The following is a 24,522-nucleotide window of genomic DNA, read 5'->3' as shown; positions in this document are numbered from 1 at the left end:
CCTGACGTGCTGCAGGAGTATCTTCCAGGTTATCTTGTGGGGATGAGACGCTCTCACAGTACAATTCGCTAGACATGTAGCTTCTGAAGGCCATCCAAGAGACCCTTGGTCTGCTGCTAAGGGGAAGTGTCTGATTATACTGAGTCTCCCTCCGTTCGCATATCGACATAGAATTCACCCAGTGATGTATTGTTGGGTCTGCTACCACCCCCCATGTGCGCACCACTAATGATCTAGTGACAACAGAGGCCATGCCTACCAAATGATTGTCACTAAGTGATTGCAATTCCACCAGAGCCAACCGCCAGGTCTCAGGAGTAAATGGAATCGGATCCTCCACCATCTTCGCCACAACTTCTGCAATGGCCGCCCAATAGGATTGAATGAGGACAGAACCAGGACACATGGTAGAAATTGGCCACGGTCTGCTGGCATCTCTTGCAGTTCGGGGGCCTGGGTGGGAACAGTTTGTGTAGGGAAAGAGGAGAATAGTACAATTTATGTGGAAATTTAAAATGGATCAAGCAAAATCTATTATTGACCGAGATCAATTTGGTCTGAGCAAGTATGGAACCCCATTGGGTCTCAGACAATGAACGTGCCATACTGTCTTCCCATTTGACCCTGTATTGAGATGAGGATGGGGACACAAGTAATCAGGCCAGGTTGTACAGGGATGTAATCACCTTTCAAAGGGATGTCGGGCCTATGACGTAGTCCAATACTGAGGAAACCGCCGGGGCGCTTGGGAAGTGGGGCCACCTTGATTTCAACACCTCACGGAGATGAAAGTACAACAGCAGAGTGACCGCGGACCAGTCACCCCTGACTTTAAGGTCCTCCCAGGTTATAAATTTGCCATGCGGTGCCACATCCCATAATTTGTAGATTCTGAAAGTGTTGAATGAAGATGTGCTCATATGTAAGAGGAATACCGCAGACCCTATATATGGCCATCATGGGAGAGTCCCATGGTCCCAACCCAGCCCATTTCGCTGTTGGTACTCTTGTTCAGAGAGGAATTGCCGTAGCATTTCGGTGCTGGACTGCCCATGTGGGGGGGACAAAGACTGATATGCAAATGGATATTTCCCATCTGTGAAAGGTAGTGAGCAAAAAGCGTGTGCTGCAAACTCATCTTAGAACAGGTTATCATGCCATGTTCTTTCTGGAGAGGAGCGCCTGCTACCTTTTTTGAAACATTTCGCTAAATGATCCCAAGCCTTCAGCGTAATCTTCAGGGGTTGGACCTCTGCCCTCAAGTGCCGCTCCTGGGCGGCACATAAGAATCCCCTACGGTGAACATTCGACCTCTCGAGGTGTGATTTAGGAGAGTTATTCGTAGGGGACCACCACCAGGTTGAATATTAGATCTGAGCTACCAAATAATAAAGGAAAACATTGGGGACCTCCAGGCCCCCTTGAGCGTATGGACAGCACATCGTGCGCAAAGAGATGCAAGGTTGTTTCCCTGCCAAGATCATCCTAGACCTCAGCGACTTAATGCGATTCCAAAAGGAAACCGGGGGCCATATCGGGACATTGTTGAAGATGTATAGTAGTTTCGGTAGAATAACCATCTTGGATAGAGAGATACAGGCCGCTTGGGAGACAGCGAACCGCATCCAAGTGTCCACCCTGTGTACCAATTGCTGCAAGGCGGCAATATAGTTCACCTCGTATAGGCGTGTAGGGGTAGTGGACACCTTTGATTGCAAATTCCCTGTGGGCACCAAGCAAAGGCCTCCTCCACATCTTGCGGGGTTATCCCAGTTGTGAGTGGCCGCACCTCCGATTTAGACCAGTTCATTTTCAAACCGGACAACGTAAGTGGATATCTCCTCCATCATGGGCTGTAAGTTGGTCCGAGGGTGTTTTATGTATAACATATCATCCGCATAGAGGGAGACGATAGACACACATGAACGGATTGTCACTCCGCAGTGGGAATGAAACTCTCTCGGGGCACAGGCCACCGGCTCGATGGCCAAGGCAAATAAGAGGGGAGAGAAGGGGCACCCCTGCCTAGCGCCTCTAGTTGGATAAATAGGAGCAGACTGGATTCCATTCGTGTACACCAGGGCCCATGGGGCTGATACGGCGGACCCAGTGAAGAAACGGTACCTACACCCGTGCGCCGGAGGACCTCGAACAGAAAAGGCTATTCAACCGAGTCGAACGTCTTCTCGGCGTCCAAGGCCACCACGACGACAGGAACGTCCGGATTCACATTGTGCATCCGAGTGAATAATCTGCGCAAATTATTCTGAGTAGATTGTCCTGGGATAAATCCTGCCTGATCTGGGAGGATCCGAGCGGGCATGTGGGGGAGAAGCCGGTCCGCGAGCAACTTCGCAAAGATTTTATTGTCCCTATATATCAATGACAAGGGGCGATAAGACGAGCATTTTTTAGGGTCTTTGATAGGCTTGAGCAGTACCGTGACCAGGGCAGTCCGAGTAGATTCTTGAAGCACCCCAGAGGAAGCAGCCTCCGCAAACATATTACGGAGATGGGGGATAAGCAGATCAGGGAAGGCCTTGTATAGTTCAGACGTAATCCGGTCCGTTCCCGGGGCGTTACCGTTTGGGAGCAACTATCACCTAATGGATTTCATCTTCTGTGGGGGGATCGTTAAGGAGCCCTCCAATCTTTGAATCAAGCCACCCTAAGGCGATCTTATCGAGGTATTGGGCGATATCATCATGCCCCGCCGTGCTATGTGCGGTATACAACTTCTCATAGTACTGGCGAAATAGCCCATTTATTTCCACCGCGTCCCTGGTGGACTCTCCCGTGGAAGGTTCCACTTCTAGTATAGGTTCTAAGGGATTCTCCTGTCTAATGGCCCAAGCAAGGGTTCTACTCGGACGGTCTCCCTCCCATATCTTGCAGCTCCAACTGGATCGCCTAAAAATCTCTCCTCCCCATCCATTAGGGAACGAATTTCTCGTCTTTTCGCTGACAAGTCGGCTTGTAGTGACGGGGAGTTAGTCTTATCCTGAAGAAGCTCCATATTTGTAATTTCTTTCTCTTTAAGAGCAATTGCTCTGCGGGTGCTTTTCAGGCCCCCTCTCCCCCCTCCAACCCTCACACCTCCCTCCTGTGACATGCACCAACCCTGCAAATGTACCTTAAACATTTCCCATACAACCCCTGGGCCAGGGACGGATTTCGCATTCAGCTGGAAAAATTCTGCGAAGACCTGGCGCAAATCCTCCCGAAACGCCACATCCTCTAGAGCCCGAGCCCGAAACCTCCATCAGAGTTGTTTGGTAGAGGATGGAGGGGAGAATTACTGCCCCAGCCGACACGCATGACAGATCCAGAGACATGTGGATATAATCAATCCTAGAGGAGCGCCCATGTACACTAGAATGAAAGGTGAATTCTCGAGCCTCAAGGTGATGCCAACGCCAAATATCAAACAGGGAGTAATCCGAAGCAATGGATTGCCACTTTTGAGCTGCACGGGTGAGGGACCTTTGGGCCGGCGTGGATCTATCCAATGTCGCGGCGAGGGCTAAGTTAAAGTCCCCCACCCAAACCACCTCGTACCCCGGAAATGCTTGTAGGTGTTCTGAACAAGCTTGGAAAAACTCTGGGGAATTGTAATTAGGGCCGTAGACATTTATGAATAAGACAAACCAGGCTGTGATCCTACAAGCCACCAGGATGAACCGGCCCTCACTATCCGACACCTGGCCATGCAATTTAAATTCCAGAGTGCGGTGTATATAGATTGCAACACCCCGGGAGTGTGTTGAGTAGGAAGACCCACCCAAACCAACCTTACAGGGCGGGACGTTTGTGGTACTTCCCCAGATGAGTCTCCTGTATGCATAGGACGTTAACATGGTGATTCCGCACATAGTTAGAAATGAGACAAGTCTTTTTCGCATTAGTGAAGCCCCGAATGTTCCATGTAAGCAGAGTGATATCAGAATTAACAGGAGCATAAAGCCCCTGGGGGATAGTCATGTCATGACTGGCCTGGCATTGATTGGATAATCTGATGGCACTGAGGTATCATTTGGTGCAGGGTTACAGGGACACATTACCAAGTCGTGACACGCATACAGTGTTATAGACCCAGAAGGGAAGACCCGCCCACTGCATCCCCTCAAACTAAGAACAGCAACACGAAAAGAACAAGTGAAAAACTATAGGTACCCCCCTTCAACACCCACCCTCGCCAGAAACTCCGACCTACCGGCCAGCAAATCCCTCTCGCCACCCACTTAGATCCAACCATTAAACTTCAAGTTGCTTAGGTGCCGCTGGGCATGGGGGGTGCCGGCGTCTTCTGTGCCTCCCAATGGCAAGAGGCTCATGTACCACATTAAGCTACTACATTGGAATTGACATGCTTAGTAAATGCTTCCAGAAATTGCAGTGCAGGGCTCCACGGTGTATCGGAGGACCCGCGAGCAGATCAAAGATGGGTAATAGTTCCATCCAGACCATGTCAGACTAGGGTGAATGGCGGGGGAGGCCCTCGGGTCCGGAATTTCAGAAGCAAATTGTTGCGCAGATTCCGGTGTCGTGAAGAATAAAGTTTTCCCCTGATAAAGGACATTGAGTTTAGCGGGGTACATCAGAGTATCGAACGTCTTTTTTCCTCAGTACATTTTTCACTTATTGAAAGGGCTTCCTCAGATACTGTACTTGTTGACTGAAGTCGGGAAAGTGTCCGATTGTAGCAGAGCCCCACTGGAGAGATTTCTTTTCCCTAGCGGTGCAGAGCAGAACATCCCGGTCTCAACAGTTGAATATGCGAGCGATAATGGCTCTCTTCGGGGCCCCTCGGTCTAGCCTCCAGAACCGGTGGGCTCGCTCCATCGAGAACATGTTTGTAACAGGAGGGTCGTCAAGAACCTCTCTAAGCAGCAGTTTCTCCACGAAAAGTTCCATGTTGTCTATGGGGGTGACTCGGCGACCCCTGTGATCCTTATATTGTTCCTTCTGGACCTACACTCAAGGTCATCTTTCTTGGCGACCACTCTTTTCACCGTCTGTTGACGAGACTCCACCTCTCTCTGCAGCCTCGCAATCTTGTCCTCTCCCTCCCCGATCCGGTGCTCCACCTCCGACAGCCTGCCGCACAATTTCTTAATTTGTACTGCTGACACGTCCACCTTACACGTTAGTGCGTCAATTTTGGCAACCAGATTACTGCCTTTCAGTGCCAACAGAGTCTGGTTGAGGCCGAAATATCAAATTGGGATGAGCCAGGCTCAGCCTCTTGTTGCGCGGAGTCCAACCTGGCATACTGATCCATATTCGCTTGTCGTGTCCGTGTGGTACTCCAGGAATAGAGGAGTTTAACCCTGTGTACACAGGAGGGCTGCTGAGAGGCATGAATGGATGGAAGGGCGTTAATAGCACAGCTGTATGAGGACCCGGTAAAAAAAGATGAGCAGGGTGAGGGGGGCAACCCCCGGAGGACCAGGAAACTTTCAATGTGCCCCGAAGGGGCAGCCCAGGGTACAGCTAGTTGATCCAGAGAGCTTGCAGAAGTTGCTGCAACCCTGCTGGGTAGCTAGACCCAAGCTATGGAGCCCAGCGGTTCATGAGAAGCAAACAGCCCCCCCACACTCCAGGTGCACCGAGCAATATTCGTAGAGTGGTTGTAATGGGGTTATTGGCCCAAGGACAGTTCACCAAGGCGCAGCCTCCAGAAGATCAACGTGGGCTGTAGACCGTTTAGTGAAGCGGGAGCCAGGTGGGTGATGGTATACTGCCCAGTTATGAGTGAGCCCATCCAGTCTCCCTTGCACAATGTCGCCACTATAAAAGCTGGCGTAACCATCTTAAATTTTTGTAGGGGTAAGGAGAGGTTGAGGGTGGAAAGGTACAGCACAACTCTCAGGCCCGCCTGGTTCTTCTGAATGGCGTAAATCCTGGAGTAAAAGCCCAAGCCTTATTGGGAGGCTGGGACTTCCGCCCTGAGCGACCGGATCACCGCCAAAAGAGTTGCTGTCCCAACTTGAGGGAGTGGAGGGGAGGGGAGGAGAGGCTGGGATGGGATGGGATAGGATAGGTAGACGGTACCCCGTGGATACTACCGAGGGGATCCCGGGGGCCACGAAATTCTGGCACCTGAAATGTGCTTGGAGAGCAAGCCTACCCCCTCACCGGAGACACTTGCCCGCAAGAGGCGTGTCATGCCTTCTTTCTCTCAGAGGCTGTTGTGTAGGAGGGGGAACTGGAAAAAGTCCTTACTCCTCCCTCCCTCCCTCTTTTGCTGCTTGCGCCGGTTCTGAGACGGCGAGCAGTCAGGCTGCCTGGATCTCTGTTCCTGGAAGCCGTGGAACCGGCTGTACGCACGCCCTGTCAGAGCACTGCTGTGACTGGGTGTACGACTTGGGCGTGGTCTTTGTCAGGATGGATAAAGACTTGGCCATTTGTGAGCTGTTATTCTTTTTGTCCAGCTCCTCGTCCATGGTGGAGTGGAAGAGGTCACCCCCCACCCCCTTGAACAGCAGATCTAATATGCGTTCGACGTCCGGGTTGAATTTCGTTGCCTGGAGCCAGGCTGTCCTCATGTCTGTGGCGATACAGATGGCACAGCCAGAGGTGTCAATATGGGCCATGGTGGATTCCATGAGGTCCTGTGCCACCAACTTGGCCTCAGCCAGTCCCGCCTTGAAACGTGATTGGCTCTGGGTAGGGAGTTCCAGGAGGAAGTCCGCAATTTCCCAACATAACCTTTGGTTAGCAGCCACCAGCATGGCGTTGGACCGACGAAGATGTAAGGACGCATTGGAATACAGCTTCTTCCCGTACGCCTCCAAGATCTCCTCGTTTCCTAGCAGCGTCGCCGCGGAGAAGGTTGAGGACGACGGAGGCTTGGAGTATAGTGTTGCTGCAGTGATCAACAAGTGTGGCTGAGGATGGGCCGATAGCAAGAGTGTATACCCCTCCATCTGCCTGTACTTAGCGTCCAGGCGTCGACTGACCGGCTGGACAGAGTGGGGCTAGAGCCAACCCTTCTTGGCCAGGGAGACTACATCGGTCTGCAATGGAATCCCCGTTTTGGCAGAGGGGCGTTGCATGAGGACTTCAGCCAGAACACCCTTTGACGGCTGCTCAACCTCGGGTTGAGGTAGGCCCAGGAACTCCGCTAGCCCTGCAAGACGTTGTGGAAGGCCCTGGCTGCGGATGGCGTGTCAGGGTGGTCCTCTTAATCCGTGTCCTGTGGGTCAGGAGGATCCTGCGTAGGTCGAGGAGTAGCGGAAGCCGGAGGCTGGAGAACAGGGACCGCAGCCAGAGGCTGGTTCGGAACCGCCTGAGGACTCGGCTTGGGAGCAGTATTGCAGCGGCTGCACTGGGGCCGGGAGCCCCGGCGGAGGAGCTTGTGGTGCCAGTAGCATCGTAGGGAGCACCTCCCTGATGGCGTCCTTGAGGATAACCCCCATCCGAGGTGTCTTCATGATCCCGAGCAACCTCTCGAAGAACCCCTCTTCACAGGCTGTAGATGTGGAAGGGGGTACTGAAAGGGTAGCGGGAGGCTACTGGAGCCGCTGCATACCCTGCCCGTAAGGACGCAGTGGGAAACTGCCCTGCTCATAAGGAGGATAGGCTGTAGGCCACATACCTGGTTGAGGCCAGTCCCACCTTGACACTCCTTCGCCAAACTCCTGCAATGGCATCGGACGGGTGCCCCTGTCTGGCACGGCAGCCATCTTGTCGAGCTGCCTGCCACGTGACAGCGTCATGTTGCTTGGCTAGCTGAGTCTGGCCTTCTCCAAGACTCTTGCGCATGTGGATCGTGAGGCCTACCCTGCTCCTTGGGCCTAGAGCTGGTAGGTGCGACTCGGGAGTCGGTAGAGCTGCGTTTAAGCACCCCCTCTGACGTATTGCCAGTACTAGGGCATGGCCCCTCGGACATAATGCCGGTACAAGGTCGGAGCCCCTCGGATGAGAATCCGAACAAGAACCTTCCGGTCACTCAACACTGTCACCGGGAGGATCCAAACATCCATCGGCTTGTAGGCCGGTAGCTGGATCAGCCTCGGTGCACGTGCTGGTACAAGGACCTGAGCGGTCCCTCATGCGCGGGCGAGTGCTTGGGAAGGAGTCTCCCTTGCGGGGTGCGATGGGAAATAGATGCCCTACCTTGGGCGTGGCTGCTGTTTCACGAAGTTCGGGGTCCTCCGGAGGCGTCTTCTGGAAGAGCTCCCTCCACCTGGCATGTCTGTTCTTCAGCGATTTCGATGACAGGGCGTTGCACGCTGTACAAGCTCGCCAACGGTGGTGTGGGCCAAGGCAACGTAGGCAGAGGGCGTGGGGGTCTGAAGTTGGGAAGAGCCCGTTGCAGGATGGACACCTGCTGAACCCTGTGGAAGTTGACATGCGCAGGGGAGGAGCGTGACGCCGGAGGACCGAGTACCTGAATGATAAAGACAAAAAAGCCAAAGAGAAGAAGTATCCAAGCTTGGAATTACATGGCCGAAGCCAAACCCAGGAGCGCTGGTGAATTCGTCCCGCTCCCGTCGACACAGAACAGGAGACTGGGGTGTGGCGCTGTAGGGTGGAGTCAGGGCAGCGCATGCTCCCAGGGCCGCACCCCCGCAGGCCTCTAAATTTAAAGGGGAAGAATGTTTTTTCTGGTGAAAAGGGTTCAGTCTCCCGTCCCTTGGAAGGGATGGCCATGCACTATGGAGGAAAGGGTACGGGACGTAATAGAGTATGAATAGACTTATTATTAAAAAGGACAGTTCTTTCTAAAAAGTGGCAACAAGCCGTCGAGCCTTATAGTAACAGTTGGCGAGCTCTCTTCCAAATGTGAAATGACGTAGACGTGATGACCAGCCATTCTGCTGAGTAAATTTGGGCCCAAATATCTCATGTTCCTTATGATAACATTCAGTCAAAACATGAGCACTTTGTCAAAATGTGTCTCAAAGTTTCAATAGTATTGCCAAATAAATGGCATTGTCGGCTCTCCTTAAGAATGCCCTTCCATGCACCAGTATACTCTAGAACAGGTAGAAAGTTAAATCACAAATAGAGAATATAGCGTCTCAAAACAGGGCTGCATATTTTATTTAAATAGCTACAAGGCATATCAATAGGAATGTGTTGTTCCTTATTTTTCTTGGAAGTGTCTGTGTGGTGAACGAGCGATCCCATACCATGGTTTAAAATTTAAGCTTTGTGTAAAAAACAAGTGCTTCAGTTTCATGTGGAATGTCCAGCCCACCAGTTTCTAGGTACTCCCTAGCAGTTTTCGCCAGTACGAGTTGGGATTTATTTCCTGGTGCGATGAATCCAACTGAGTCATCATTGATCTCCCAGCGGTGACCTCCTCCCATGTCCCCAGGGGACAGCAGCTGCCACCTGATCCAAACCCTAGGGTCGGCTATATGAGGGAGGAACACATGCGAGGAGACAACCTCAGGGGAGAGATGGTATGGCTTCATTGAATGAGACCTGGTATCCTCCATTTGTCCTTGAAAATAACCCCATGTCTGAAACCCTTATGGCCTATTGCCATGCATCCACTGCTTGTTTTATGAAGAGCAGGGAAAACCCTTGGGTATGATATTGTTTATTTATATAGCGCCTATACAAAAACAAGTGTTTCAAAGTGCTCAAGGAAGGTGCAAGCATGGGAGAAAAGAAAAACAGTCGCTCAGAGCTATTGGAATTCTGAGACGATCATAGTCTGCGCAGGCAGAGTAAGTGCGTAAAAAGTACATTTAAGATTGGGGGACAGAAAATAGGCCTGACAGCCATTCAGCAGATATAAACAGTGCAAAAGGGGAGAAGATAAGGGAGAACAGAGATACGATCTTCGGCGCAGTGCGTACGGATCAAGTAAGTACATGGAGGGTTCACAGGGAGGGGGTGGATCAAGTGCACCCTTTCGGATGAGACTGAGCTAAGTGCTGAGAGAGCCACACTCTTGGGTTAATTTCTCAAGTGCATTGAGTGGGGGTAGGGTGTAGGGCCCTGAGGCAAGTGCGAGGGAGGACTGGTGGGGGTACCGGGAACCAGTGAGACTCCGAGGTACATCCAGCGCTAGTTAGCGTTATAGTACTGAGGAGGGAGAGAGGGAAAAAGCAGATAACTAAGTAAGCAGGGTAGAGGGAGGGAGAGAGAAGGAAGAGGAAAGTCTTGAGGAGTTTCTGGAACTGAAGGAGATCTGGCTCAAGACGGAGGATGGCAGGATGGAGGTTATTCCAGAGGGAGGCACCTGCTGAGGATAAGGTTCTCCCTCCAAATATCTGCTTGGACAACCGGCACACTCATAGAAGGTTGGCGGTAGATGAGCGGAGGGCTCATGAGGGACAGTATTTAGGTAGATAGCGTTGCAGGTAGGTGGGTGCCAGGCCCCAGAAAGCCCTGTGAACAATTCAAAGGGTCTTAAATTTGATCCTTGCCGCCACGGGGAGGCAGTGAAGGGATGTCCGTGCCGGAGAAATGCTGTCCCTGGGTTTGAGGCCAAGGATAAGTCTCACGGTTCTGTTCTGGATGAGTTGCAGAGGGCGCAGTGCAGAAAAAGGGAGGTCCGGGAAGAGGCTGTTGCAATAGTCCATCTGGAGCAAACCAGAGCTCTGGAGACAGTGCGTCTCTGGGGGAAAATGAGAAAAGGTAGAGTACCTCTGATGAGGTGTAGCCGATAGTTTGACTTTTTAGAGATGTCTTAAATGTGAGAGAAGGAGAGAGTCGAGTCGAAGATGACACCAAGGTTTCTTGCTTCGCAGGTGGGTGTGGGCGCAGGCCAAGGGAGGCCGGCCAGAGTGGGAAGCGGGAGCAGGATTCCCAATGCGAACAATTTCAGTCTTACTGGCGTTGAGGCAGAGGTACTTTACAGCACACCATGACTGAATTGCGGACAGGCAATCAGATATGAGCGAGATAGGGGAGGTGCCAGAGGGAAGCCTACAGAAGAGTTGCGTGTCATCCAAATAACACTGGAAATTCGAGGTGCAACTGGCAATTTCACATGCCAGGGCAGCAAGTAGACATTGAAGAACCAGGGGGAAAAGGTTAGAGCCTTGGGGGATGCCACAGGATGAAAGAGTGATAGTGGATAGAAAGGAGCCAAGTTCCACCTGGGATGGGCGGTCGGACAGGAAGGAGGTTAACCATGCCGGAGCCTGACCAGTGATTCTTAGGGTGTCACGGAGCCGTGCTATCAGGATGTTGTGGTTCCTTGCACCATTGAAACAAGGGAGCTCCCAAGGCATGCTGTTCAACATCTACCCAATGTTTAGGGTTTTGCACGATTGCTCAACTTTTTAGGATTGGCGCTTGTTGGGCCGCGTAGAGGTAAATCTCAATACCAGGTACCGACAGTTCCCCTGGTCCCTTGGTCCCTTGGCTGCCATAAGCATTCGCCTGGCCACCCTTGGAGATCACTTGGACCGAATTAATCTAAAAACGTGTGCATGAAAATCCTTTAACACCGCCCTGGGGATCCAAATTGGTAGTGCTTGAAAAGTATGAAGTAGGCGCAGCAGTAGGGTCATCTTAACCAATGCTATTGTTCCCAACCAGGTGACTTTGGATTCCCCACACAGCAACAGATCATGCTTGGCCCCAGCGAAGAGTGTAGTGATTTTAGCTGCATATAATGTATAACAATAGTGAATAGCATAATAACGATAACAGAACAAGTACCCTTGTACGCATGAGTATGACGGAGCACGATATTAGAAAAAAGATATCCCATTTGTTTTCAAAAATATTTTTCGTAACATAACCATTTATGATACTAGCAGCAAAAGTGTTGCGAGCATACCCATTGGGCCACATAAGAGAATGAAAGGGCAAGCATGAAGGGGGCCAAGTACAATGCCTACCACAGATTTGGCCTCAATGCTATTGAAGAAGTATGGCACTCTGAGATGACCAACAGTTGGAAAAATGGATACAAGTGCGGTAGGGAGACAAACAGCAGCAGTTATGTGTGGTCACTAATCCTGCACATGTCGGGGCCACCCAAGGTAGTAGCCATCACAGAGGCACAGTGTCTGGTTCATCTTGCACTATTTAGGGTTAAAGGCACCTTCCAGGCACAGACTGCGACTAGTGCTCATCGATCAAGATCCTCTGCAATGTAACGCTAATTCGAGACACATTAAATGCCTGCAACTACCTTATTTGGTGATCCAAGGACTTAATAAATGGAAAGAGACCACACTCAGTTGCTTGGCAGAAAGACTCCTGCGATACGAAGAGGAATGCCTGGCTCAAGTAGACGCAACCTGCACACAAATATGGACAGAGCACATTTTTATTTATTTATGTTTGCATTTTTAAAGCGCTCACACTGCCCGCAGGAATTGAGACGCTCTTACAGAAATTGTTTGTTTTAGTTGCGTGTCTTAGTTGCGTATTTATAACACACTTAAAGATCCAGAGGTTTCTAAGCACGGACCCGTGGATCGAACCTGTGTTGTTTCGTGTGGTCTTGCTTCCAAGGCAAGCACGTTGCCGCTGAGCTATCCTCCCAGGACAAAGTTGACATGGATTGCAGCGATGGAAATAAAAGTGAAAGTGCACCGAGAGGAATCATTTGAACTTTGCTTCCACAGTGAAGGAACTATCTTTATCAGTTCTAATGAAGGATGCAACAGGACCTTCCCGATTCCAAACCTGGAGAAAGGCATGGCAGCTGTGATTGATTACTACTGGTTATGCAGCCAACAAGCGTACTTGCACCTCCCACTGTCATGGAGGGGCTACTATTCGCTGACAACGCTGCACTCGGCTCTACTAGTAATCCCAGAAGAACATTTGCACAGGGGGGGCCGATACCCAATACAGCCCTGAGCGTGTCTCCTGCGTTGGAAGAGCAAAACCGGTTACCACCACGAGTTTCACATCCTACCCGGAAATAGGGCAGTATGAAAAGTTGCAGAGGAAGAAAAGATCAAACTATCCATCTAGAGACTTAGCCGCAAAGCTCGCTGAAAACCCTGATGAATATAGACACTTCAGCTCAGCAGAAACCACCTTCGACCTCCCTATTGTTATCCTGTGTGCAAGCAGCAGCCAATGAAAAGTGGGTGCAAATAGTACGTTGGGAGCTGGTCCAGTTGGCAATGGGTTCAACGTCAAAGGTCGAACCGCGTGCCCCAAGGCTGATGATGATCCAGGACCGCAACAACCTCGATATGTTGACGGCGATGGAAGGAGAGGTGTGCTGAAAAATGTGAGATTCCTGTTGCACATTCATGCCTCCCGAAGATGCAGAGAACCAGTCATTATCCCATATAATTGAAGCCGTAGATAGTCTAGGAGTTTGCATGAAGAAATAAGGATGAATACAAGGAAATGACTGGTTTAATTTTGCATTTGAGTGGGCTCCATCCTGGTTAAGCGCCATCATGAAGATGCTGGTACCCGTCATTGTGTTCATCTTGGTCATCTTCTGCACCTGCCAAATGGGCCTCTGATGTTATGCCAAAGCAGTGCCTAGTAGTGCAATAATGATGATGGTGTTTCAAAGGTCCCTCTAAATACAAAAGATAGTGAAATACAAAATGACCACGCTATCCTCATCCTCTATGGAGGACCATAGAGGATGAGGACCACCCCTGACCCTGAAAACTATGAGGAAGTATGGATAGATCTGGCAGGCAATGGGGGAAAGCTTACAGTCCGTGTGCAGGGCCTGGATACCACAAAAGGGGACCCACCATATGAAGAGGTGGTGAGAAGGGAGAATGAGCGCATGCGTGGGGGGTGGGGGGAAGAGTTTGTTACTGTAGAAGTAACGAAAGGTGGGGGGACGTTGGAAAGGGAGCCAACTGATCCCACCTGCTATGCAATTTGAGCCCCATTAGGAAAACTGCAATAGACCAGAGGGGAGGGGGGCGTCCTAAAGGTCCCCACACAATTTGTTTTACGCAATTTAAATGTTGAGGCATAGTACGTGTATATAAGCAGATGCCATTTGCAGACCATCCAACATTCAGTGTGCTAGACACAGGCCTCAAGCCTGAAGGGGAAATCTGAATAGGCCCAAGCGCTGATGAGTGGCCCACGCTGCTAACTTCCACATACTCTCTTCTTTGTTCTAAAAGTTGTTGCCAATATGTTTGTTCTAAGAAAGAATGTGCCCTGCAAGGCCACAGGACAAGTGCTGGGTGCCTTGTACGTAGAATCACAAACAGGCCAGAACTGACCTCCGATCCCCACCCAGCCAACTACGAGTTATAGCCCTTACAACTGTCCTAGTCCCAAGAGCCATGAAATCCAAGATAGCAGTTGGCGACCATCAACCAAACAGCCATAAAAGATCTAAGAGCATTTTCGTCTCACCTGTTTTTCATAATGACATGATTTGTAATGCGAGGTACAGGGAGGGATAAATTATAGTTAAAACGCGAGGGTTTAAGTCTTGGAAACCGATAGACGCGATTGGGATGAGTGAAGTACGTGTGGGTTAGTGTGACCTTGAGACCCCCCCCGTGCCAGTCTGAGTATGCCAGGTGGACTGTATAATGATAGAGTAGCACTGTTAGCCAAATGTTTCATCTGCCTTGGTTCCCTGGAGACGATGAGCCCACCAGATCCCCCGTGATGGAAGACGGACGGACTGGCATGGGGCCAATGGCCTGGCATCCCTTTAGAGCAGGCCGACCATGTATAGGGTCACACCGACAAGCCACGCGGGTTTTCAATGTACATAATGACTCTGCTTGCACCCTATTTCGGGTAAAACGTTCCATGGCAGCAGAGTACTTTGCTGGCGTACCTATTTTTGTAGAAATGAACACTTGTTATCCTTGCATGAGTTTCTTGGGCCTTTTTCCCTAGCAGTTTGCATTTCTTCTGGTGTATGCGTTTAGGGGAATGCCTTCACATCTTAGGAGATGCAGTCCTAAATACCCTGTTTTTAACTTGCCTTGAGGTGGTTTGGGAATAGTTCAGCGCTGGTCCTGTCAGTGCTTCTCTCAGACAGACCAGAGATTGAATGTAATGTTGGCTGTTATATGTACGTTATAATGCATCTTAACCACAACACTTCCCTTTTCAGAGTTGCATTGATTGTTCAGTGTTCAGACATGGCTACCATCAACAAAAAACTGGGAGATCCCATGTTGCTCATCGGTGGGTTACTTTCACTCATGCCATGAAAAATGGGCAGAGAGAAAGCATTCAAGCAAATAAATTCTTGAAGCAAGATTAATTATGTTGAACATAAAAATATTGCAGGTTTGTGAATCTATAAAGGTTACACAATTACTTTGTGTTTTTCAATGTTTTGTCAAGCTTGGCGTTTGGTTCTTGTGTTGTTCGATAGTCCAGGAGACAACCGTGCGCATGTCTAACTTTTGTAATTGTGACTGTTGTGCAAACATTAAATGGATTCTGCTTGGGAAAAAGCCATGACAAGTTGCCATAGTAAAATAAAGTAACACTAAATGGTTGGTTATTAATTTCACCAACCCAAATCCTGTAAAAGGTATATATATAAAAATAAAAAGCCAAAACATACAAAAAAGTTCAAGGTCAGAAACAAGTGTTGCCACTGTGCACAAAACCATGGACAAATACTCCAAGTCATGGGTAAGGCCCCTCTCAGCAGTAAAAACATACATTTTGGGAATGGCAAAGAGTGGAAGTTGGTACTCTTTACGAGGCACGCGCAAGATGGTTGTTGGAGGATGATAGACCACGCTATTATCTTTCATAATAAGAAACAATGTGGACTTCATCCCCGGAATACAGTTGTTAAGTACTACTTATTGTATGCAAAGTCATCTTATATGCTACAGCGATTTAGGTCATGCATTGCTGCCATTTGCATGATCACTAGGTTTTGCTGAGAAAGAGGGAAAACACCCTCAAACAATGCATTGAGCATTCAATTCAACCTTCATTTAACCTCCAACATCGACTGCCTTTTTATTACAGACATAGATCAAACGCCTTGCTATTTGGCAGTGATATGCTTTACAATGAAACTACCTGTTAATCACCAGGCAGAACAAGCAACATTAAAGGCAAAATAAAGCAAATGGTAATGAAAGGATTTTGGAGGCTATGAGTTGTTCAGAATATAACATGCAAAGAGGAGAGTTGTCAAGGCCTTGAGAAGGAAATCGCACTTTGGGTTTTGCAGAATCTTTAGGAAGGCGCTAGCAGATTCTGCAATGTAGCATGTGAAGGCTAATTTTAAGGTTTTCCTTTGCTTGGCTCTAGTCACATCCAAGGGGACACATGATTTATTTCTAGTCAACTGAAGGCTCCAGGGACAAAATACATTGTAGGATTTGAAGTTGACCAAGGCTAAAGGCAGACCTTAAAGGTTATTTTGGCCTCTACTTGCAGCAATAAAGTATCATTCGGGCGGCAAGGGACATGGTGAGATTGTTTGGCTCCAGTGAGACTGAACCACTGAGGAGTGGAGAGGACAAAGAGCACCTTGTCAAAGCAGATTTGTCTGCAGCAAGATAATGGACTCGCGAGAGGGGCACAAGGAACATTAAGAAAGCAAAACGGACTAGAACCGCTGCCTGCTGAAACTCAAAGCCAGAGCTCCAAGAGCAAACTAAGAAAGCCACACTAAGGAAACAAATTTGAGTTCCTGAAGTGAACACGGCAAACCATGACAAAAACGAACATTGCAGGTTAGGATTTGGAGTGTGAATTGCTAAACTGTTTGAGTCCCAAATTGAAGAGAAACACTCCATGCTTGATAGGGGAAACAGAACTCCACTAGTATCTGAGAAAACACACTTATGACTTGCACTAGTCAGAACTGAAGCATCTAAAAGACTTTCCTGACTTTCATTGCATGCTAAAAAGGGAATCAGTACTTCTCAAGAAAGGACTTGGTTATATAGTAAATGGAACAGTAATAAAATAACCCTGAAAGAGAAGACTAGTAACGGAAGGACTGCAGCAACATGGGATGAGAAATGTAACTTTATGAAACACGTGGAGCTGATAAATGCAGTGTTTGAGATCTTGGACATGCGAGGTTGAAAAGTCACGTGGGAAACCAGGGTAAATACTGGAGATTTGGGGTAGTATGGGAGAATAAGCAGGAGATTCCAAAACTACCACATTTTCTGTGCCATAATTGGAGCCGAGAAGGGAATTCCGTGGAGTAACGGAGAAGAAACTGTGTATGGTACGGTTGAGGCTAACAGGCAAGGAGACAGTTTTCAGCAGCAAAGTGGAGTTTCATTTTCATAAAACACGGGATTCACGAGCCTCAGAAATATGATTATCTCCTGCCCTGAAACCACAGACCCCAGTGGCTTCAAACAGAGATGTACAACATAGGTAAAAAGGTTTTGCCCTGGTACGTGCTAAACAGAAAGAACATTTGGAGGAAACATTCATCATGAAATGTGCTTCGATGGACCTCAGCGGCTCCATACAGAGATGTACAACATGGATGTCAGGATGTAGCTCTGGAAAACGACGAAGGGTATGGGAACATTGGAGGAATCATTTGTCATGAATGGTGCTTTGATGAAAAGGTATGGGGATTATCCTAGAATTGTTAAGTGAAAAGATATTTACAAGTGTAGGGAACAGTGCTTTATGGTCAATATCGTCAGATAACACGGATACACTTGGTATGAGGGCTCCTTCCATCACCACAGTGCGATCATACCAATTCAAAAGACCAGTCCTGACATCCCTGCATAAGATAAGACTTCTAGCAACTATTTCTAGAAGCAACAAAGGAGAATTGATAGACAGCTTGTCAAACCCTAAGAGACAGATATTACGAAGTGTAGGCGACAACTTAAGCAGACTGTGTGCATGAAAATAACACATTCTTCATATGTTTCTGTATCTCAGGTTTTAGGGGAGTTTTCCTGAAGCCCCACTTGGAGGTAACACTTCAGTAAGCTATCCCAGTGGTTTGTAGATCCCCCCCAACACTAAGTATCAGTCTGTACTAAAGGACCAGGGTAGAGTGGCAGAGCAGTCAGGTTTATCTTAAGAGGAAGATGTGAGCTGTAGTTAAGTACACTGAACCCAGTTAGATTTGCAAATCTAATTAACACTTACACATACATTTATATTAAAATATAGATTTGTTATATTTACACATGAGTCACTGTTGAATACTTAGCACAAAAACCCAACACAATAGGTATTATCTTCCATACGTTCAAAGGTTCTCTTCTTAGTTGGTAGTTGCTGATCGCATACAATTGTTACAGGATTTTGACAGTTCTATCGGTAATAATGTGCAGCCACAAACCAATACAGTAATTGTATTTAGTCTGCATACACAGAGTGATTTTTGGGAAGGAAAACAGTTGGTTAGTGTTAGCCTAGCAGAGCCTCAGGATCTAGAGGCAGTTTCGTTGAACAGCAAGTTTTTCAAATACAAAAACGCAACCCTAACTAAACTTGCCGTTCGTAGTGGCTTAAAGTGTTGCAAAGCAGTAGAAATCAAAAGGGCTGTGGATACTGTCTAGTCTCTAAGAAGGAAGATACAAGACGGCTTAACCAACGTTGGAGACCCTGTCAAAGGCCTTGCTAAAGGGACACAAGCAGCAGCTTCAGTCAGATGTAAGAGGGCTTGCCCTGGAAACCTCTGTGCACTCAAATGCTCTGGATGACTTTCTGGAATCAGTTAAGCAATACCTTTCCCCCCACAGTACCTTAGGTTAGAAGAAAATGTTTGTGATGGAAGCACCGCGATGTTGCAGTTCTGTAGCCTGACCTCTGGATTCCTTGGTCTGATGAAAGAAGACAGGACAAGGGACAGGATCTCCCAGCAGCAGTCTCTAAGTAGGACCTCTGGCACGACTTACAGCAACTTCTCTGGTCATTCTGCAGTTTTGGCACCTTTTCTGCAGCAACAAAGGACTCGATTCGCCCGGTCAATCTTCTTTGCTTCCTGCAGTCCCGCACTCAGATGAGGGGGTTGTGGGCGAGTTGGATTGTATCTCTGGAGTGTCCTCGAGGGCTCAGAAAAGATTTGGAGGGATTCGACCTTTCCATGATGATGCACTCGAATTAGGCAGCAGGTCGCCTGGTATTGGGGTTCCGCAGCTCAGCAAACCCACAGGACCTAAGGAGATGGCTCAAATCAAAGTTAGTCTTGTGACTGGTTATTCGCAATCAGTCAACGGGAAGGAGCCGTCCTCTTCGTAGCTTTTCTGTCGCACAGAAAACAGGGTCAAGACGGCAGTGGTCGCTTCAGTGTGTTGCGAAGGGTCTGCAGGTGTTTCTTGTCTTCTTCGGTTATTTCAGCTTCCAGTGGTCAACTTGCTTTTCACTCCAGGAGCCTCACCTTTTATACAGTTCCAGCACACACTTCTCTGCAATATCTCTCAGCAATTTACAGAAAGGGGCGTTTGGCTGTTCAATCAGGACAGCAAGACTCCCTGTGGGAGCAGGTCCTAATTCAAGAACTCTGGCAGACAAAGTGCAGGGGGTCGAAGATTCCTCCCCTACTTCCTGCCTGCCCAGACACTCTGGAGCCCAGATGGGGACACCCAAGGGTTCCCGCCAAGGCAAAACACACAGGTCTCCCCCTCCCAGAATGGAAAAAGGGCTAACAAAGAACAACCCTGCTAGTAATGGCAAAAAAAGAAGGGAGGCCCCAAGTTTGTACTTGGGTGCCTCTATTGTGCACTACCGAGGCTACTGAGAGAGCCTGTGGCTTAAAAGTTGGTAGAACACATCCACTGCCACCAACCATAACGAGAAGATTGTCTATATGACTACAATGTCACAGGAGCAGAGATAAAGGGGGTTACTAGGTATTCCTTTGGCACTCTGCATAAGGTGGTGGGTGCCAATCTCTCAGACTATAACGTTTTGGGAGAGATACTCAATCCTTAAGAACTGTAGTTCATCTAGGACATATGATCGCTTATTTATAATGCGCTTAATACCCAGAGGTTTCCAAGCGTGGACCCTGGGATCGAATCTGTGTTGCTCCGTGTCGTCTTGCTTCCAAGGCGAGCATGTTTCCCCCGAGCTAACCTCCCTATATAAAATAATCTCAAAGGAGGACCCTAAGGATTCTCAGCAACACAGCCCATAGGGAGCGGTGTGCTGCAATAGTAAAATACAGATTCCTTTAAGAGTTATGGAGGAAATAGAGTCCATAGTACAGGTACAATACAAAGAAATATAGTTCCAAAAGAGAGCCCATAAGAACGAATGAGTGGAAAAAGGCTCCACTCATTCAGGATTAAAGAAAAAGGTCCAGGAGTCCAGCAACAAGTGCTGGGGGTCTCACTAAAAGAGGGAATGAAGCATAAAAATGATACATTTGTTGCTGCTAAATAGGAACTTGTGGAAACGCTTCCTTTTGATTTCCCAGTCATCGGCACTGCGAGTCATCCTGGACTCTTGCCGGCTCGTTTGTACTTCCTGGAGGAGGGGCTTTGCGGCGGTCACGTGAGCTATCACGTGATTCCATCAGGCTTGAAAAACCCGCCCCTGTCACCCTTGCGGCGTTAAGCCCGACTGCGGAGTAAAGGGCACTGCATTTCACATGTGAAGAGCTGTTTGCTGTTTGGCGCTGGGTAGCACTGGTGTCTGGAGGTAAACGGGCTAACATCTGGTTCAGTACTGGTAGAAACACATGCTCGATTCATTGTTGTACTAAACTGTTATTGGGAAGGAAAGACGGTTTAACCCAGACTCTCAAGCCTTCAGGCAAATTGAAGCAATTGTGATTTATTATAGATGTGTTTTTATGAACTTGTAAATCCCATCAATCAGTAATTTTTATATGATTATTAAGTATATTGCTTGTCTATTTACTCATTTTATATGGACTAAATTTCCCCTTTTTGTGCATTGGGAAACACCGCAATTGAGGAGTTTCTTCTCAGTTTTGTAAATTCTTAAATTAATTATCAATCACATTTTCTTGTAAGTTAAACCATGCCATTTACATTGAAGACAGGAATGCCAGCATTAAATTTAACATGAGTCAAAGATGGATCAAGAGTAATACACACTCCTGTGGTTGGTGCCACGGTTACTCCAAGGCAGCAGAAGAAACAATCTGAAACCCATACAGTTAACAAGAAAATGGCAAACAAAGCCAAAAGTCCTCTAATTAACGGAAGAGGTGATATTCGTAAATACTGCAATTTGGGGGCTCCCACTGATACTAGCAGAAGTGAAATGCTCCCAAACAAAGTGATGCCTAATAAACTTGTTAACCTTTACAATCTAAATACTCGTTTGGATTTTGAAGTCGATGCTATTAAAAATAATGTCCCAATTATTGAGTGCACAAAAGGTGCAGGCATAATTTCAGACATCACCATGGAAAATGAAAGTAGACGCTGTGAGAACGACATTCAAAACCTAGCTAATAGACTTTTTACTATTGTTGAAAAGTCCCCTGAAGTCTGTATCGTAGAGGCTCAACACAGATTAAGGGAGGCCTTTCACAACACACATAACTGGTCAAGTAGACGAGGATGCTCTCAACTTTATGAACCAATCCGGGATGTTCTCTAATGAAAAATTGTTTTTTGTGCACTCTAACACAGGTGATCTCATGCAGGTTGATGACTTATCACCAGTTAGGATGCAAAACCTAAGCAATCAGGTATCCATGGAGGTGTCTGATGGAGCATGTGACTAAGATTTTGGCAAACAAGAGTTCTCGGATTGCTCACAATTCCTCTCTAGGTTCTGAAAAAGACCTCCCTATAAGCCCTTCATCCTTTTTATTACCCACTCCAAGACAAGTAAAGAAATCCTGGGAAGGACATACTGCCACGAGACGTAATAACACTCACTTGGAAGAAAGTACTGCACAGGGTGAAATGAGTTTAACCCTCTTGGCAATGAACTCGGCTATACTATCCTTGGCAAAATTATAAGAAGCCATGGATGCAAAAATTAATCATCAAACAATACTGTTAACTAAACTAACAGATAAAATTACGGAAATGGAGGTTGTGACCAATCCAAGAATTTGTGAACCACAATTTGAGATATTTAGGCACTGTAGCATAAGATTCAGAGTCGCAAACCATCTGACCACTACTGGCATCCAAAGTCAAGTGCAGTCCAATCCATTTGTTTTTGGCAAATGCAATCCTGCAACAAATGGAAGTCAAGAGTTGGAGTCGGAACTACAAATTGACTCCAATAATGAGGGTTTGAACATAGTGTCCGGCCCAACTGTTGCGATATCTGAAGATGACCTTAGTAGTGAAGGAAGCCAACCAGAGCTAACTAACATCTTAATAAGAAAACTGCCAGATGCGTCTCTTAACAAAAAAAACAATCTCACCACAAAGAAGAAAGTTATCAAATCACGTGCAAAGCCAAGACGATTTTTGAAAATAACTAATCACAAACATGATGAGGCCTTGGAAATAGTGAATCATGATGGCTGCATAGATCAACCAAAGCAGCCCATAGTGGTAAACAAGGGGAAACCCTCATCCCAGTTATATTACAAACCCTTAGATGATTTAGTGGCTGCAAGTGAGGAGGTTAAAGTGGTGAATAAGGGAATATTTTCATTTGGAGCAGGTCATAAATCCGTGAATAATATGGCAACCATAAGTAAGGAGCCTAAAGCCAATGCAACCACCCAACCCAAACCATCTTGTGCAATCTTGTCCTCGGTTGTACAACCAGAGGAAAATGGCCATGGGCGGATTGATACACAGATGCGTGAAGAAATAAACAAGACCATTGAACAGTATATTACAGAAAGACAATTGGAACTTTGTAAACAGGTTACCAGGCAGATAAATTCAATGCCATGGAAATCCAAGCATGCCTCTATGTCCATCCCTCATATTAATTAACGAGACTTGGCAAAAGTAGTGAGAACATCTCAGGGAGGACGGTGGCAAGAACGCTTAAATCCTGCACGCTTGCCAGCCTCTAAACCAAGAGTACTGGGTCAGAATAGGCATCTTGGTTTTGTCTTCGAATGCAGAGAACATCCCTACGACCAATATGACCTTAACCGTTCTTGTGTTCTCAACATTTGTAAAGAAATATCTACCTTGAGGAATATTATATGCTCGGACATTGACAAAGTGGAATTTTTGGATGATAATGACCTGTCAATGTCAAGGATTACCCTCTGTTCGATGGTTTTCGCCGAATTAGTACGGGAGGCTAGAAATGCATTCTTTCAAATTGGTTTTAACATCTATAGAGAAGAGTGTCAGGAAGCAGGAGGTGAAAGAATGGACTCAAGGAAATGAGTTCCACACATCTACGAATCAAGTAATAGAAGTCAAATCATTCATGAAAATGAAAAACTTGACCGCGCATAACAATCCATTTCCAAAGAACAAACCAACCTTGTATGCTGCAATACTCTGGGTTTTAAACATTTTGTTAATACTACTTGCTCAAATCTTAGTGAATTTGATATTGTTGTATTACAAGAAACCTGGTTGGTTGATTCACCTATTTGGAATGGATACGATATACTGTTAGAACCCGCTATTGTGCTACCAAGAGGTAGACCCATGGCTGGCTTACTCGTTGCTACAAAGAAATCCAAATGCTTTAAAATCACAAATCTAGATTCTGGTACACCATTTATTCAATTCATTAGACTCAAGTAAAATGTATACTTTTTTTTAGTGAACATCTATTGGGGGAAAGCTCATTTGTCATCAGAGTGTTTCTTTGACCATTTGGAAAGAATTTCTTTGCGAATTGCACTTGAAAAAAATGTCAACTTTGTGCTAATAATGGGCGATATCAACTTGCTTCTGTTGTCCCAAAAAAAGGACAAATTAATGCATGATGAAATCAGATGGAATCAATGCATGGAAAACATGCAACTGGTAATGATTAATGGTGCAGTGGAGGGTGACATTCCCTTTGCCAGTACTTGGCATAATGGGCCATTTGAGGCTACTATTGACTATATATTTGTAAATAAAGCAATGATGAACATGGTCCAGTCCCTGAATATTAGACCTAATACTAAAAGTGACCATCACCAACTCTGCTTAAAGTGGAAGTTGGCGATTGAACCACCGGGAAAGCATGAGGGAATGTATAAAGGCAACATAATTGCCAATAATGCAAGGAGCCTTTTGAAATGGTTTGATGATTCCTTAATACGTTTTGATAAACATCTGTCTTTGAATTCAGGAAGGGACTATGTTTCATCAATGCTTCAATATGCCTCAATTAAAAAATCTGTCCAAGGCCAAAGCCATAAACACACTCACACATTTGAAAGAGGTGAAAGACAAAAAATCAGAGTTATGTCTTCAAATTCGCATGTTAAAGCAACTACCCAATGATGAAAGAATGTTTAGAACGAGGCAACTTCGCATGAAATACAAGAATTGGCAAAAAGGAAGGAAAGCACTGCTCCTGCAGAGAGACAGTGAACTAATGTTAAGAAAGATTGCTTCCAAATCAACAGCCGATATATGGAGAGTATTGAATGAAGCTACATATAAAGACCAAAATTCCATACAGGTAAAATCCATTTCAGCTGAAACGTGGTGTACATATTTCAGCCAAACATATCAGTCGTCCTCAAGAGATAGTCAATTTTCCTTTCGAAGAATAAGTAAAAATTGGAATAATTCATTTACGTTTGAC

At 47.0% G+C, this 24,522-nt stretch overlaps 1 protein-coding gene across 6 annotated transcripts in view; it reads right to left on the bottom strand.

The window, feature by feature from the left end:
* Window positions 1-24,522, bottom strand: part of CNOT10 (CCR4-NOT transcription complex subunit 10) — a 1,248,840-nt gene that overhangs the window by 399,425 nt on the left and 824,893 nt on the right. The window lies entirely within an intron of this gene.

Source organism: Ambystoma mexicanum, chromosome 2q (genome assembly GCF_040938575.1).
Source record: "Ambystoma mexicanum isolate Mex_15411 chromosome 2q, UKY_AmexF1_1, whole genome shotgun sequence".
Lineage (NCBI taxonomy): Eukaryota > Metazoa > Chordata > Amphibia > Caudata > Ambystomatidae > Ambystoma > Ambystoma mexicanum.
The sequence above is the reverse complement of the archived record's forward strand: the minus strand, read 5'-3'. Positions and strand labels throughout refer to the sequence as shown.